Below are 16,308 nucleotides of genomic sequence, written 5' to 3'. Positions count from 1 at the left end.
TGGGGGGAGAGGGAAAAGGGGAATTGTTTAATGGGTAGAGAGTTTCAGTTTTACAAGATGAAAAAGTTCTGGAGATCTGTTTCACAGCAATGTAAAAATATTTAACACTACTAAACTATACCCTTAAAAATGCTTAAGATATAAATTTCATCTTATGTGTTTTTTAACACAATTTTTTAAAAATGACTTTTGGTCATAAACTAATGGTACAGACACTTGGAAAAAATAATAACAATAATAACCAGACAATATCTGGTGAAAAAAAAATAGAGCTTTGGAGTGTGACAACTGGGAATGGAACCCTAGACCTGTCATTTACCAGCTGTGTGATCATCCATCACTTCCCCTCTCAAAAGAGCCCAAATTTCCTCTTTGTAAAATACATGCAAATACTTACTTTCTGGGTTGTTGTGAGAATTAAATTAAAAGGAAAAAAATCTATTGTGTTTCCCAAACTTCCCTGTTGCTAAGACTCTCTCAGAATGCTTGTTGAACATCATTCCAGAGCCCCACCTCCAGAATACTAAAACCAAGTTACCAAGGAAGGGCCTGGGAACCTGCATATTTAACAAGCATCGTGTCATCTTGGAAATTTGGGAAAAACTAGAATGATGCATTTACTGGCCTAGGAAGAATGGGACTCAGTGAATGTCAGTGCCCATTCCCCCTGACTCTATGACACCACCCTTCCAACATCATCCCATCCAGCCGTGGATAACTTTCCAATCTCTTCTTCTTCCTCCCCATGTGGGTTGTCACTCCATTTAATGTTCACCCAAGAGTTACTGATACTGACCTTAGCTAGGGGTTGGGGGCTGCAGACACAGGTGCACAAGACATGTCTTTGTTCCAAAGGCATGAACACAAATAACTTTAATGAAAGAGTAAATGAGCATATGAAAATATGCTGGAAGTCCATGTTACTGGAAATCCTCCTACTAAAAAGCATCTCAAAATATTGAAAATACTGAATATATGTATGTCTATATGTCTGAGCTCTCAATAAAGTCAAGGAACTGCTCTGAGGTGCTCTGAGATGTTTGAACACCAATTCCATGGACTTCCCTGGGATTACCTCCAACCCTGAGTAACCTAGAACTTTTATTTTCAGGGGAGAGAGAGTAGGAGACAAAGTCTGGGCCACTCACAGGGTTGGATGTCAGATCAGAGACTATAAAAGGGTAAATTATTAAAAATCCACCGCTCAAATGTGAATGCTGTGGAAACATCTGTCTCATTCCTCTGTTCTGGGTAAAAAAAAGTCTCCCCTGAAAAATTCTGGCAATAAGCTAGAGCTCAAATAGATCCAGGGTCCAAATATTCATTTTTTTCAGGATCAACAAGAGCAACAACAACAAGGAACTTAATTTAAAACGGACCTGGATTGGTAATGCCCCAGATGTCTGACAAAGAAAATGAAAACCCTTCCTGGAGGTAAGTGCACAGTCAAACCAAGCCTCAAATAATTCATACAGATAGCAGTCCAACAAATGCAAGCTCAGAATCAAAAGTCACACACCACAAAAGGATACAAGGTACAGTGAGCAAGAGTCAGTAGATCCACAAGCACCTCAAATACTGAGATTACTGGGTATAGAATATAAAATAAGTGTTTACTGTGCTTAAATAACTATAGAGAAGGGTGTATTTAAAACCTGAGTGAAGGGACTTCCCTGGTGGTCCAGTGGTTAAGACTTCACCTTCCAATGCAGGGGGTGAGGGTTCGATCCCTGGTTGGGGAGCTAAGATCCCACATGCCTCGTGGCCAAAAAACCAAAACATAAAAAAAGAAGCAATATTGTAACAAATTCAATAAAGATGTTAAAAATGGTCCACATCAAAAAAAAATCTTTTTAAAAAAAAAAAAAAAAACCTGAGTGAAGACCAAGAAGATATGATCAGAAATGACCAGGCAGGGCTTCCCTGGTGGCGCAGTGGTTAAGAATCCGCCTGCCAATGCAGGGGACACGGGTTTGAGCCCTGGTCCGGGAAGATCCCACATGCCGCGGAGCAACTAAGCCCGTGCGCCACAACTACTGAGCCTGCGCTCTAGAGCCCACGAGCCACAACTACTGAGCCTGCGTGCCTAGAGTCCGTGCTAGGCAACAAGGGAAGCCACCACAATGAGAAGCCCGCACACTGCAGTGAAGAGTAGCCCTTGCTCGCCGTAACTAGAGAAAGCCCGGGCACAGCAACAAAGACCCAATGCAGCCAAAAATAAATAAATTAAATAAATAAATGTATATAAAAAAAATGACCAGGCAGATTTGATAAAAGCCAAATAGAACTTCTAGAAATGAAAAATAAAATAATTGAAATGAAAAGTTACTGAAACTTACTAGGGGTTGAGAAAATGCAATCAAAGGAGCAATGTTGTACTATTTTTCATCCATCATTTTGGCAAATATTGAGAGGAATAACAATGTGCCAGAGCGGGTAAGGATGTAAGAAAAGAACTCAAACTTCACTGATTGGCATGTGAACTGCTGTGATCTTTTTTGGAAAGCAATACGGCCATAGCTACTAAAATTTTTTTAAAAATACAGATATCATTTGACCCAATATTTCCACTTTTGAGAATCTATCGAATAGAACTAAAAGCACTTCTCTGGAAGGATATATGAACAAATATGTGTATTACTGTTTTGTTTGTGGTGGCAAAAATTAGAAATATAGAGGTATGGTTGAATAAACCATGGTTTGTCCATGCCGTGGAATTGTATGCAGCTATTTAAAAGAGTGAGGTAGATCTACATCTGTTCACTCATCCATGATTTATTAAGCAATTAAAAATAAATATCAGCAGTGTATACTACGGAAATTCGGTAAAGACATAAACCTCCCTATATAAATTTATATTTATGTGAGCGTATACTCAGAAAAGTGTAGAATGATACACAGTGGGTGTTACCATTGGTTATTCAGTAGGAACGGGATAGAAGTGAAGAGGGGAAATTATTGATTAAGAAATGTTTTTCTTAATACATGTTTGTATTATGTCACTAGTTGCAGTGAACATGAAAAAGTATAAAAGAGCAAAAGAAAGAAAAAGAAAAGGCAATAACATAACACAAGCAGAAGGCATTACAAGAGGAAGTTAGCTTTTCAGTTTTGGGGGCCTGGAAAGGCTTCATGGAAGCGGTGGCACATAAGCTGGGTCTTGAAGGGGGGAGAGATTTGTTGAGAGAAGCCTGCGGGGGTTTCCTCCCAGCAGAGGGGTCAGCTGTGCCAAGAAAAGGAGGAAAATGAAAGGAAAATGATCATGTGTTGAACACCTGCACTGAACACAGACTCTTGTATCAATTCTTCCAAGCAGTTAGACTTACTGTACAGATGAGGGAACCGAGGCTCAGAGAAATTCAGTGAATGGCAAAAAGCCACACAGCTGGTAACTGGCAGAACCAAGCTTAAACTCCATGTCTTTCTCACTCCAAAATTGTTTTTCTGTGACTGGAAAGAATTGCTTTGTATCTGGCTGCTATGATCTGAATGTTTGTGTCCCCCCAAAATTCATGTTGAAACCTAACCATCAATGTGATGATGTTAGGAGATGGGGCCTTTGGGAGGTGATTAAGTCATGAGGGTGAAGCCCTGCAGAATGGGATTAGTGCTCTTATAAAAAATGAGACCCCCAGAGAGCTCTCTAGCCCCTTCCTTCCACCGTATGAGGACATAGCAAGAAGATGGCCATCTATGAACCAGAAAGCAGGTTTCATCAGACACCGAATCTACCAGCACCATGATCTTGCACTTCCTAACCTCCAGAACGGTGAGAAATAAATGTTTGTTGTTTATAAACCACCCGATTTACAGTATTTTTGTTATAGCAGCCTGAATAGATTAAGACACTGGGCAAAGTGTGTACCTTGAACATTATGACTTGCAAATGGGATTGAGCCACGGGGAGGCAGCTGTGATCTCCTCAAAGCAGGCTTCCCTGCCCGCTGCATCCGGGTTAGGGAGCCTCCCATGGGCCAGCTCCACACGGCACGTGTCCCCCCATTGCATTGTCTGGCTCCTCCCAGAGGGTTGATCAGCCGCATGGGCCAGGATGATTCCATGGGGAGGCTGAGTTCTGAAGGGTCATCACCCCAGAAAGGAGGGCAGGACAGCTGGAGCGACAGTGGGCACTTCTGACAGCAGCAAGAACCCTGGGCCCCATTTCCTGTTTCTCCCCCAGCTCCAGCTGCCCTGAAACAACCTGCACTCCTATGCTTTCTTGCTTTTGTTTATGCTGTTCCTTGTGCTCAAAATGCCTTTCCCCACCAGCTCCTTCTCTCTGGAAAACTCCTACACAGCTTTCAAGACCCAAGTCAAATGGCCCTCTTCTTCCTTTTATATCCATTAGCACATTTGACCCTCACCATTCAAAATAGGAATTAGCACCTCCATTTTATGTATGAGGACCCCAAGGGTCCCAGAGATGAAGTGCCTCTTTCAGAGTCCTTCAGCACTGGGAGACAAGAGACTGACTGGGGTTCCAGTTCTGGCTCTACCATTCGTGTGTAACTTTGGCCAAGTCCGTGTCCCTCTCTGGGCCTCAGTTCTTCACCTGTAACGTGGTGGGGGTTGGGATATTGTTTGAGATGGTCTCTGGGAAACTGTCTGGCTTGATGCTATGGCAACAAAAGAATTCAAACAGTCCCTTGGTGTTGCCTAAAACTGGATCTTGTTTCCCTTTGGCCTGAATCCAAGAGCAAGCACTGCTTCCTTTTGCCCTCCTCCCACGCACCCTACTCTTTGTTCTTCTTCCTGAGACAAAGCTACCAGCCCCTCTCCTCTCCAGGCTGCTGGGCTTTGGGCCAGCCAGCCAAGTGGCAGCTGGGACTCAGATGAAAGGGCCCTCAGAGGGCTGCCTGTGGCGGAGTGCCCAGCCCAGCCCAGCCCAGCCCAGGCCTGGCAGCCCTGGGCCCAGCTGTCACTTGAAGCATCCTGCTACCACTCCCACACAAGGCTCCCTTTGTGAGTTCCACAGTGGGGGAGACCCCTGCCAACCCACAAGGACCCTCTTCCCTTCCCTCTGCTCCATGCCTGTTTGACAAATATCCAGGTCTTTATAGAATGGTCCAGGACCGAACCAGACTGGTCTGACTTTGGGCCAGGTGCTTTGGAGAGTTTTGTTCCATTTCACCTTCAGAACAAATAGCAGGTAGTGCTATTCCCCTTTAGAGATGGGGGACATAGATATCTGAGGGCCTACTATGTGTCAATCGTGGCATCAGGTACCGGGAGTTGGACAAGAGCATGTGTTTCTCCCTCCCTCCCTCCCTCCCTCTCTTCCTTCCTTCCTTTCTTTCTTTCCTTATTCCTTCCTGTCTTTCTTTTCCAAACACTTTCTAGGGGTGTTTCTTATTTCTTTTTTAAAAAAGAAGTCATGGGACTTCCCTGGTGGCGCAGTGGATAAGTCTCCGCACTCCTGATGCAGGGGGCCTGGGTTCGATCCCTGGTCAGGGAACTAGATCCCACATGCATGCCGCAACTAAGAGTTTGCATGCCACAACTAAGGAGCCCTTGAGCCGCAACTAAGGAGCCTGCCTGCTGCAACTAAGACCCGGCACAACCAAATAAAAATAAATAAATATAAAACTAAAACTTAAAAAAAATAAAAAAGAAGTCATGGGACTTCCCTGGCAGTCCAGTGGTTAGGACTCTGTGTTTCCACTGCATGGGGCACGGGTTTGATCCCTGGTCAGGGAACTAAGATCCCACAAGCCATGTGGCATGGCCAAAAAAATAAAATAAAATAAAAAATAAATTTAAAAAAATTAAAAAGTCAGGTATGGAGGACAGATTGTGTGGCCTGGGTTTAAGTCCTGGCCTTGACATTAACTGCGTGCTCTTGCGTAAAACCTTTTGCTACCTGTCAAATGGGGTCACTAGGCTAGGTAATCTTCAGGTCCCTTTAGTGAGAGGTGGGAATGGGTGGCCCAGAGACATCTACATTTCCCCAACAGGCCACACTCAGAGGAGACTGCTCACCCTGGCCCCAGTAGCAATCCCTGTCACCTGAGTTTATGAGCACCCTGACATAAACTGTAGTGGTGTAATGTTTCCACCCAGCTTCTATTCTCCCTCCTTCTTTATACAGAACTACAGTTTTCCTCTGGGGACCACCCCTCCTTTACTCTCTACTGCCACTCTCATCTTGCCACTACATACAGCTTGAGAATGAAGCTGACATATGAAGGCAAATAGAATTGAGAGACAAGATACCTGTTCCTGGCCATCATTTGAGCACTGATCAAGCTATGGCGAAGGCCCTACCCCTGGAGTTTCTAGTTAGGTGACCTGACTTTATTCCCTTTTGATGTAAGTCATTTTACATTGGATATATCTGTCACTTACATTCTAAAGGGGCCCAACAGTGGCGGGTTCTGTACTGTGTCTCTGCCAGTTGTCCCTCCAGATCCTCTCCACCCTTCCCCCCACCGGCTCTCCACCCTGGGAGGCTGATCCTAATGGGCTATAGGCACAGGCTCCCATGCCCTCCAGCTTCCGTCTGAATTTGGCCAACGCAAGGCCTAGCAGGAGATCAGAGGGAAAGGGGAGGCTGAGATCAGACTCATTATTCCCTGGCCGTCTCCCTGCCCAGTCCCTGTAAGTCAGCTGCATCCCTCAGGCACCCGCTCCACACAGCTATTCTCTGTGGTTCTGGTAACCACTGTCTTCCTCACCCTTTTAGGTCCCCACAGTTAGCTGCCCTGAAGGACTGCACTATTTCTTGCTTCTCTCCCCAATCCCTGCCATATCTCTGTAGAGTCTTTTCATGAACCTCTCCTCGAACCCCCAGCTTGAGGAGGCACCTGTGTCCTGCCTCTGTGTGTTCTTGATGGTGTAGGTACTGCGCATGCACGTGTGTGTGTGTTTGAATGTGTGCATGCATCATCTCTGTGCCAGCCTCTCGGCAATTAATCAAGAGCTAGTAGAGGAAGGGAACTGATTTTTACTGAGAGACTCCAGGCAGGACACTTGATATACATAGTTGGGTTTCATCGTCACAATTCTATAAAATAAGTGTTTTTAGCCACATTTTATAGAAGATAAAACTGAGGCCTTAACTGGTAAAGGGACTCACCTAAAGTCCCACAGCTGAGTAAGTAGTGGACCCAAGATTTGAAACCCATCCACATCTGGCTCCTAAACCTGTGCCTTTTTGCCACTCTGGGTCCTGCTTTCCAAAATGCCTGGTTCATTCTCATCCTTTAGGTCTCAGCTTATGTGTGTCACCTCTCCCAAGAGGCCTTCCCTGACCACTCAACTGGAAGGAAGTCACCACTGATATTCTTTTTCATAATACATTGTGCTTCTCCTTCACGATGTGTATTTGTTTGTTTATTTAATGTCTGTCCCACTGCTTAGATTCTAAGCTCCATGAGGGCAGCCAGTCTCCATACTTGTTTTGTTCACCACTCTCTTCCTAGTGCCTAGCACAGCTGCCTGCTCTATACCAGGCCCCAGATAAATATTTGTTAAATGAAAAAAGGGCGAAGAAAAGGAGCAAGCATTTATTAAGGGCCTGCCCAGTGTCAGGCATTTTATGTGTTTTTTCTCGTTTCTTCTTCACAACTATCTTATGAGGCACAGGTTGTTGTCCCATTTTGCTGACCAAAGTTAGAGAGGGAATGTGACTTTTCCAAAGTCACACAGCCTAGAGCCGGAGTTCAAACGCAGGTCTCCCTGATGTCACAGCTGTGCTTGTCCCCCATGCCCCTCTGCCCTTGGCACAGGAGCTCACAGTGGGGCAAGGAGGAGGAGGCGCTGATCAGTGGAACTCACATGAATCATTCTTGGACAAACAAACGGCAGAGAGCAAATAGTGGCTGCTGCAGCCACTCCCCTGGGACCAACCATTCCTAGACCCTCCCAGCCCAGCCGGGAAGCAATCATCTTTCCTGTTTGCCCTCAGGCTCTCAGCCCAGTCCTACGTGGTCTGTGATCTTCTCCAAACACCCTGTTGCTTGCCTTTCTTTGCAGGGCTGCCCATGGCTCACCAAGTTCCTAAGGGACGACCCTGAACTTCCGGGTGTGTGTTGTGTCCCGGAGCCCTGCCTGCAGGCCAGTTCACTTGTCAGTCAGGTGGCACCTGGGAGGATCTTTTCCTTCCTTCCTCCTTTGCTCTCAGACTCTATCCACTTTCCTCTCTAAAACCATTGGTACCCAAATGGGGGGCTTCTGAGACCCTGAGTAATGTTTTTTGTCTTGGCCTGGGTAATGGTTACACAGGTGTGTTTACATCTTGTGACAATTACTTGGGTGCATTCCTCTGTATTTAAGTTATACTTAAATTAAAAGTTTTTTTAAAAAAATCATTGCCACCCACTCTTGCCCCTGGCTCCCCCTACCACACCAGCTGTGAAATAGGGATCATCTTTCCAGCTGTTCTCCCTGAATACTCCCCAGCACATACCCAGAGATCCTTTTCTTTTTTTTCTTTCTTTTTTTTTTTTATTTATTTTTTAGTTTTGGCTGCATCGGGTCTTCGTTGCTGCATGCGGGCTTTCTCTAGTTGCCGTGAGCAGGGGGCTACTCTTCATTGCGGCGCGCGGGCTTCTCATTGCAGTTGCTTCTCTTGTTGCAGAGCATGGGCTCTAGCCACACGGACTTCAGTAGTTGTGGCACATGGCCTCAATAGTTGTGGCTCGCGGGCTCTAGAGCGCAGGCTCGGTAGTTGTGGCGCATGGGCTTAGTTGCTCCGCAGCATGTGGCATCTCCCCGGACCAGGGCTCGAACCCGTGTCCCCTGCATTGGCAGGCAGATTCTTAACCACTGCGCCACCAGGGAAGTCCCACCCAGAGACCCTTTTCATCTAAGGGTTTCTGACTGAATCCTGCCCAGCAAAGATAGTATAGGTCAACATAGCTGACATGGGCAGTGCCCCAAGTCCTGGGACCTCCAGAGTCCTTGGGTTCCTGCTCCTGGTGGGCAGCTCCTCCCTCTCTGAGCCATCACTTGGAGCCCCAAAGGCCTCTCTCCGGCCTAGCCTGAGTGAGAGCTTGGATGCCCTCCCAACTCCTCCCCAGACCCTCTTTTTCAGGTCATGCTGGCAGCTGTTGGCTTGCAGGGCCAGTTTTCAGGTGCCCAGGCACCACGTGGGGCTGGTTACTGTTTACCCTTTGTCACTGAGAAGAGCATGTCCCATGGCCTGTACTCAGGACCTCTGCCAGCTCATCCTCCTTGGGCTCCTGGAGAGGAATTAACTGCATCCCATCCACCTCCTCGTTCACTGGCTGCCCAGCCCCAGTGTGCAGACCCCAGTTGATGACCCCAGATGGACACCTTCTCACACAGCCCCAAGACACCCTAACCCAAGGAATGGTGGGGCCCTGCCCACCAAGTGGGTGGTAGTAGCAGAACTTCCTGCAGCTGAACACAGTGAAAGTGTCAGACCAGGCTTCTGGTGGCCAGTAGCAGAGGCCAAGGCCAGCTCTTTAAACCGAAAGGAAATTTCCACGATTATCAGTGTTCCTAGGGGGTGGGCACCAGGAGCTCAGGGGGCCCAGTGGCAGGAGCCTGACTGGGATTACACTGCAGAACTGAGTGGCTTCTGCTGCTGTGGTCACAGGCAGGCCCCTGGCTATACCAGGGGCAGGTAGAAGAAGAAGCCAATCATGTGGGCTTCTGCAGTGGGAGCAGGGACTAGGAGTTACCTACCCTGGCAAGACTTGAATGGGAATTTCCCCTAAAGGGAGAGCATGGGGCTAGTGGGGAAGGGGTAGAGTCTAGACATCACATTGCCAAAAACAAAAACAAAAACAAAAACAAAACGACTATCTCTTAGCACAGGGTTGAACTGAACTCGGAGAAGACTTTGAGTTGGGCAGAGGCAATGCCACCCCCATTACACACGTATCCACTAACAACATTTGAATCATACCTTTTCTTTTTTTTTTGGCCGCACCCCACAGCATGTGGAACTTCCCCGACCAGGGATCAAACCTGCGTCCCCTGCAGTGGAAGCGTGGCGTCTTAACCACTGGACCGCCAGGGAAACCCAAATCGTACCATTTTAAAGATTAATTTGAACATGTATGTATTTATTTTTTTTCATCTAGTATTGTGAGGATTTCTCCCATTTTATTAAGGGCTCTTCTATACACCATTTGTAACGGCTACATCACAGTGTGTTGTAAGAATGTATCATAAATCTATTAAGCCAGTGGTCCCCAACCTTTTTGGCACCAGGGACCGGTTTCGTGGAAGACAGTTTTTCCACGGACATGGGTTGGGGGTTGTGGTTCAGGCGGTAATGCGAGCGATGGGGAGCGATGGGGAGCGACAGATAAGCTTCGCCTGCTCACCCCGCTGCTCACCTCCTGCTGTGCAGTCCGGTTCCTAACAGGCCACGGACTGGTATCAGTCTGCGGCCTGGGGCTTGGGGACCCCTGTATTAAGGCACACTTCACTTCTGCCTTCTTTCTTTCTTTTTTCTCCTTTACTGTAACTAGCACTGCAAGGAGCGTCCTTCATAGTTGAGACACTGAGCAAGGAGTACGCACCTTTTCTGAGGATCTATTCCCTGTTGCCAAATGACTAGGAAGGCTGTGCCCACCATCCAGGCACACAGGGTATGGCTGCTCCTTAGTGTGTTTTTGCCCCTGTTCAGAGTCTGACCCCCACCCACCACCCCCCAGGGGGCTGCCAAGGCTGCAGGCGAGGCTGAAACCATGAGCTGGCTTATAGGCAGGGCCTGAGAACCAAGGCAGGCCACCTCCACCATCGGAGTCTTCCTGAGATCTGATGAGCATCTTTTTCTGGGGTGATCCAAAATACCAGCTAAGGAACTCACCCCACGTCCTGCTCCATGTTGTCTTTTCTTTCTCCCGCCTCCCTTTTCTCTCTCTCTTTCCTTTCCGTGTCTTCCCTCTAACTCTGGTCTTTTTGCTTTCCCTTCCTCTCTACTCTTTTTCCTTCACCTTTTAATTCCCCCCTGCCCCGGAATTCAGCCTTGTTTCTGTCTGTTTTCTCTTCTCCTCTCCTCTCTGTCCTCCACCCACCACTCCTGTTGTGTGAGTCATAATTTCCCCAGGGAGATAAGGCAGCCTTTTCCTTCATGGGCCTTGATGTGAATGAGGGGTGAGTTTGCCTCCCACAAAAGGCAAAGCTAACAGATCACAAAATTGGGAGCTGCATGGTACACCAGGGTGACTCAGGGCTTCCAGGTTGGGAGACACACAATCCATCAAGGTTTCCTTAGAGGCTTTGTCGCCCCAGGGGCCAGCACACTGCCCGATGACTCATCAGGGCAGCCTCGGTGTATTGGCAGCAGGCTGTGCGTAGGGACATCAGTTTATGATGTTGCTCCAGGGAGGAAACCCGCTCTCTGAGGGCGGATGCTGGGGACCCAGGAACACAGCAGATCCAGGCCCCATGGCCGTGTTTCTCATTGTGTGTTCTCCCATCACAATGATCAGGTAGGATTTTATAAAAATTCAGGTTGCTGGGCCCCTGTGCATTCTTATTAAACCAGAATATCTGGGAATGGGGGTCAGAAACCTTCATGTAAAATGTGATGCACAGGCTGATAAGTACCTGTTAGATTTTTGAATGCACACACCCTATGTCTCAGCAACCTCACTCCTCAACTTTCTGCATGAGGATATTTGTTGTAGCATTGTTTGTTATCCAAACGTGGGAACACCCTAAGTGTCTATTAGTAGAGAATGGTTAAATAGATGATAATGTTTCCTACTGTAGAGTAATATTCAGTCATTTTTTAAAAATGGGGCATTTGGGACTTCCCTGGTGCTCCAGTGGTTAAGACTCCACGCTCCCAATGCAGGGGGGCCCAGGTTCAATCCCTCATCAGGGAACTAGATCCCGCATGCCACAACTAAAGATCCCACACACCACAGCTAAAGATTCTGTATGCTGCAACTAAGACCCATGCAGCCAAATAGATAAATAATTTTTTTTTAAATGGGGAATTCATAGAGACAGAAAGTACATTAGAGGTTACCAGGGGTTATGAGGAGAGGGGCAGGGGAGCATGGAGAGTTATTGCTTAATGGGTACGGAGTTTCTGTTCGGGATGATGAAAAAATTTTGGAAATAGATAGTGGTGATGGTTGCACAATATTGTGAATGTAATTAATGCCACTAAATTGTACACTTAAAAATAGTTAAAATGGCAAATTTTTTGTTTTATATAAATAAATAAATAAAATACACACAATTTTAAAAAAATGAATGAGGTAGAATCATATGCAGTAATATGGAAAGATACCAAAGATAGACTGTTAAGTGAAAATGGAAATTGTAGATGAAGATTATAGTAAGAATTATAAAATTGTGTGTGTGTGTGTGTGCATTTGTGTGCCAGGAAAAGGCAGTAAAGAATCATATCACCCTCTTTTTTTTTTTTTTAAATTTATTTATTATTTATTTATTATTTATTTTTGGCTGTGTTGGGTCTTCGTTTCTGTGCGAGGGCTTTCTCTAGTTGCGGCACGCAGGGGCCACTCTTCATCGCGGTGCGCGGGCCTCTCACTATCGTGGCCTCTCTTGATGCGGAGCACAGGCTCCAGACGCGCAGGCTCAGTAATTGTGGCTCACGGGCCCAGCTGCTCCACGGCACGTGGGATCTTCCCTGACCAGGGCTCGAACCCGTGTCCCCTGCATTGTCAGGCAGATTCTCAACCACTGCGCCACCAGGGAAGCCCTCATATCACCCTCTTAAAAGTGTTTGTCACTGGAGGTGAGATTGGTGGGACACACAGGAGAAGGAAGATTCTTTGTCCTTTCTGTGATATCAAAAATAAGTGCTGGGCACTGGTCAGAATGGCCATCACTAAAAACTCTACAAATAACAAATGCTGGAGAGGATGTGAATAAAAGGGAACCCTCCTGCACTGTTGGTGGGATTCTAAGTTGGTACAGCCACTATGGAAAACAGTATGGAGGTTCCTCAGAAAACTAAAAATAGAGCTACCGTATGACCCAGCAATCCCACTCCTGGGCATATATCCAGACAAAACTCTAATCCAAAAAGACACATGCACCCCTATGTTCATAGCAGCACTATTCACAATAACAAAGACATGGAAACAACCTAAATGTCCATCAACAGAGGAATGGATAAAGAAGATGTGGTACATATATACAATGGAATATTACTCAGCCATAAAAAAGAATGAAATAATGCCATTTGCAACAACATGGATGCAACTAGAGATTACCATACTAAGTGAAGTACGTCAGAAAGAGAAAGACAAATACCATATGGTATCACTTATATGTGGAATCTAAAATATTACACAAATGAACCTATCTATGAAACAGAAACAGATTCATGGACATGGAGAACAGACTTGTGGTTGCCAAGAGGGAGGGGGTCAGAGGAGGGATGGAGTGGGAGGTTGGGGGTAGCAGATGTAAGCTGTTATATGGAATGGATAAACAACAAGGTCCTACTGTATAGCATAGAGAACTATATTCAGTATCCTATGATAAACCATAATGGAAAAGAGTATTTAAAAAAAGAATGTATATATATGTATAACTTAATCACTTTGCTGTACAGCAGAAATTAACACAACATTGTAAATCAACTATACTTCAATTTTTAAAAAGTGCTGGGATTATAGGTGATTTTTACTTTCTTTTTGGTGTTTTTCAGATAAAAAATTTAAACATACTCAGCAAAACAAATACCATCCGTGTTCTCAAAGAGCTCAGGATCGAGTGGGGAGACAGATACAGATCCAGGTAATCATAACAAAACACTATTTGTGGCAAGGGCTGTGGAAGCACAGTGGAGGTAGTGGAAGGCTTTCTGGAGGAGGTGACATTTTGACTCTGGTCTTCAAAGACCTCAAGGAATCAGCCAAGTGGAGAAGTGGAGCTAGAACTCCTCTGGTGGAAGGAAAGGCAAAGTTGCGAGAGAAAGCGTGAGGTTCGGGAAGCGTCTGTAAAGCTCAGGAGCTGAAATGCAGCTTGCCTGCTGGGAGTAGCTAGAGAATGAAGAGTTTTACCAGGGGAGTGACAGATTTGTATTTTGGGTGGATCCTCTGGCGAGGTCTTTTCTGGGTTGAGGTTAGAGACATTGCTCTCAGGCAAAGGCTGGAACCTAATAAGATGTAAACAAAGACTTTCCCATTCACCTCGGAATTTCAGCTGAGGCCCCAAAGGCCAGAGCTGCTGAACTTAAAGTGAGAGGCTGAACCACCCATGCAGAACTCCGGAGGAGGAGAGAGGGCAGGACTAAAAGCCATTGCTCAGCTAACCTGCCTGCCACGGAGAGAAAGTCAACATCCCCCAGGAACCGCCGGAGAGAAGACTCTTCCGAGAGAGTTGTCAGTGCATTCACTCTGCCTGTCCCCCAACCACACCTTACCAGGGAGGGGAAGGAGCTCTCCCCCGTCACCTCGAACCAGGGGAGAGAGGCTTTGGGAGAACTATCTGGGGAGCCTTGGAGGGGGGCTGTGAGGTCTGGAATCTGGTGAGAGCTGGGGGCGGGGGGGGGGTGGCGCTCCTAGGCAGGGGGCTGTACTTCCAGCTGTGTGTTTCTCTTAGGGCACCTGTAGATCCCACAGTAAGGAGTAGAATGAGACCTTCTTGGAAAGCACCCCGTGGAAGAGGGCTTCCGCTCAGGGGAGAGGGGACTCCCGCAGAATGAGGCTGGAAGTGTGAGGAGGGCTGCAGAAGCCAAGGGGCTGTAAACAGCCCCAAAGAGGAAGCACCCCCTTTTTTTAGGGGTACTGCAGCTGAACGGTGTGGTAGGTCTCCCAGGAGCCTATCAGAAGTGCTCCTGAGAGAAAATGTCAGCATCTGGAACCTGCCAAGACCAGAGGGCTCTATCGTAGGTAGACCTTCCTGGCTGAGACTACCCCACCCCCTCCCCCCAGCTCTGGAGTGCCAGAGGCAGCCGGGACAGGGGCAGGAGGAGCAGAAAAGCGAGGCGAGAGAGGCTGCCCAGTCCCCTCCCCAGCCAGCAGGTGTCCCAGCCAGAGGTGGCCAGAACAGGGGCAGTTTTGCTTTAACATTGGCCTGCACGTAGAGTGCCTAACAATAAACGGGAGGCTCTCGGAAAGCTAGGGGACCTGCCGAGATTTCATCCGGGAAAAGTAAAGCATGAGTCCGCAGAATCGGTTCGAAAGGGCAGTGGTAGGAAAGAAAGAAATCGGCTCCGTGCTTTCCAGCTGCTGAGTCAAACCCCTTTCTTTAATAAACAGCTACGAAACATTAATGACGCCTATCTGGTGAATGCGGTCTTAAAACGATGAGAGGATTTTCCTCCCACTGTCTCCCGCATCGACCAACCCTTTTTATCAAAGCGAGACGGACAATTACCGCTTGGAAACTCGTGTGTTTCCGCTGGCGACGTGTCTCGTCGCGCTGGCGGGGGCTCAGGGACGCAATAGCTGGCTCCGGCGGCCGCGGCGGCGCGGGTGGAGCACCGGTCCTGGCCTGCCCTGCAGCGCCCCCTGCTGGCCGAAGCTGCAGCGGCCGGCCCCCCCGTCTTGCGACCCAGCTTTGGGGCTGGAACCCGCCCTGCCCTCCTGGAGTCTGCAGGCTTTGAGGTGAGACAGGCATTCGGGAATTGAACGGTCAAATGAGAGGTGTACACTTGCCACTGGGATGAGAGCCTATCCGATAGGGGAGGGGGCTGATCTGGTCAGAAATGTCAGCCGCGGAGGGTGAGGCTGGGCAAAAGGGCTGAGGTGGGAAGTGGGGGAGTGAAGATTTGGAAAAGCTAGTAGTGGCGTTTTGGAGAGTGCGGCATGCTGAGGAGTCACCGGTATTCCTGCTATTTCGTGTCTCTGGGCATTTGCTTAAGCTGGTACCTCTACCTGGAAAACATTTCCCACTTTCCTTTTCCTTTTTTTTTTGGTTCTAATTACTTAATGTATTCAAAAATATGAGAGAATGAATATATAAATATCCATGTACCCATCACTCAGCTCGAGAAATAAGACCTAACAAATAGAAAGTACCCATGTACTCCTCCCTTTCACCCTCCTTCTTCCCAGAGCTGGCTCCTTAAGTTGATGTTTTCATTCCCATGTAAGTTTTTATTTACTGTATATGTATCCATAAATAATATATAGATGCATGAAATCAGGAAAATTGTAATTTATTATATTTAGAATATAGATATAGAATGTATGCTGTATGTATATACTTTAATATCGTATATGTATGGGGCTTCCCTGGTGGCGCAGTGGTTAAGAATTCACCTGCTAATGCAGGGGACATGGGTTCAATCCCTGATCTGGGAAGATACTACACCCCGCAGAGAAACTAAGTCCGGACACCAAAACTACTGAGCCTGCGCTCTAGAGCCAGTGAGCCACAACTACTGAGCCCGCC

The 16,308-nt window shown here is 47.1% G+C and overlaps 1 protein-coding gene across 1 annotated transcript in view; it reads left to right on the top strand.

Moving 5' to 3' along the window:
* THRSP (thyroid hormone responsive) overlaps positions 1 to 16,308 on the top strand; it is a 40,088-nt gene that overhangs the window by 1,529 nt on the left and 22,251 nt on the right. Inside the window, exons 2-4 of the mRNA XM_061204100.1 lie at positions 1,335 to 1,434; positions 9,906 to 10,026; positions 13,616 to 13,704. The gene's annotated coding sequence lies outside the window, so the exon portion shown is untranslated. The remainder of the gene's footprint in view (positions 1 to 1,334; positions 1,435 to 9,905; positions 10,027 to 13,615; positions 13,705 to 16,308) is intronic.

This window comes from Eubalaena glacialis, chromosome 10 (assembly GCF_028564815.1).
Source record: "Eubalaena glacialis isolate mEubGla1 chromosome 10, mEubGla1.1.hap2.+ XY, whole genome shotgun sequence".
NCBI lineage: Eukaryota > Metazoa > Chordata > Mammalia > Artiodactyla > Balaenidae > Eubalaena > Eubalaena glacialis.
Note: the sequence above shows the minus strand (reverse complement) of the source record. Positions and strands in the feature narration are given on the sequence as shown.